The following is a 1,587-nucleotide window of genomic DNA, read 5'->3' on the forward strand; positions in this document are numbered from 1 at the left end:
TTTTTCAAGACAGGGTTTCTCTGTGTAGCCCTTGCTGTCCTGGAGCTCACTTTGTAGACCAGGCTGTCCTCAAACTCAGAAATCTGCCTGCCTCTGCCTCCCAAGCACTGGGATTAAAGGAGTGCGCCACCACTGCATGTAAATATATGGATACATGTTCATGTGAATGGAGGTCAGGAGTCAGCAGGTATCTTTTTCAATCATTCTCCACCTGTCCTTCCATTCCCTTCATTTTTTGAGATAGGGTCTCTTGCTGAACCTCGAGTTTACATATTCAACTTTCTTCATGGTCTTTTCTGTGGGTGCTGAAGATCTGAGAGCAAACTGTCATGCTTGTGGGACTAATACTTTACCAGCTAAGCCAAATTCCCAATTCCAGGTTTAAAAGCTAAAATTAAGTGGTCAGATCCAGCACTCTTTTAACATCTAATTTATAGTAGTTATATATGATAATGAGGATCATTGTGCTATTTTCATACATGTACGTAATGTATTTTGAACAAATTTAGAAAACACTAAGATAACTCTGTAGGTGAAAGTGCTTTCTGTATAAACCTGAGGACCTGAATTCAATACCTGGATCCCATGGTGGGATCCTAAAAACCGACTTCCGTAAATTGTCCTCTTACTCACAGCCCCTGTGTATATGTGCCTGCACATACACAAAGAAGTTTGAAAGATTTTGAAAACTCTATTATCAATTTAAAAATCTAATTATTTTAGTGTGTGTGCTCATGTATACAAATTGAAGTCAGCGTGCAATTTTTTTTTCAAGACAGGGTTTCTCTGTGTAGCCCTGGCTGTCCAGGAACTCACTCTGTAGACCCGGCTGGCCTCGAACTCAGAAATCCGCCTGCCTCTGCCTCCCAAGTGCTGGGATTAAAGGCGTGCGCCACCTAAAGTGCAATTTGTTAAGAAGATTTCTGCCTTCTCCCATGAGGGGTCTGGTGACTCAGATTGTGAGGCTTGGCAGCAAAAACAAAGTTGCTCAATGCCTCAGTATCAAATTGTTTATTAAATATAGTTTGCTTACTTTTGACATCTTTTCCATATTTACTATCTCATTGACCCCATGTCTTAGATCTGTTACACATGAATTATAAATCTATCATTAAAAATCTTCTAATTAGCTGGGTGGTGGTGGTGGTGAACATCATTAATCCCATCACTCAGGAGGCAGAAGCAGGCAGATCTGAGTTTGAGGTCTACAGAGTGAGTTCCAGGATAGCCAGGGCTACACAGGGAAACTATCTCAAACAAAGAAAAAATCCTTTAATTATTTAATGTGTATTAATGAAACTGTAGAAGCCAGATATATGAGATCCCCTGAAGCTGGAGCTACAGGCAGTTACAACCTGCACTATGTGGATGCTGGGAACTGAATTCGCATCTAGAAGAATACATGCTCTAAAGAATACATGCTCTTAAGAGTTCAGCCATTTCTCCGGCCATTAAACCTGTTTATAAAGTTCCCTATTAACGATCGTTTAACCTCCTTTTAGCAGGTTTGCGATAAGCAGCTTGCTTTTACTGTTTGTGTATCTTAAATAAGAACGCATGTGTGAGAGCAGTGCGGAGCGGACCCTA

The 1,587-nt window shown here is 40.8% G+C and overlaps 1 protein-coding gene across 2 annotated transcripts in view; it reads right to left on the reverse strand.

The window, feature by feature from the left end:
- The window catches only part of Mbtps2 (membrane bound transcription factor peptidase, site 2), a 49,722-nt gene that overhangs the window by 12,400 nt on the left and 35,735 nt on the right, over positions 1-1,587 (reverse strand). The gene's annotated exons all lie outside the window — the stretch shown is intronic.

Source organism: Mastomys coucha, chromosome X (genome assembly GCF_008632895.1).
Source record: "Mastomys coucha isolate ucsf_1 chromosome X, UCSF_Mcou_1, whole genome shotgun sequence".
Taxonomy (NCBI): domain Eukaryota; kingdom Metazoa; phylum Chordata; class Mammalia; order Rodentia; family Muridae; genus Mastomys; species Mastomys coucha.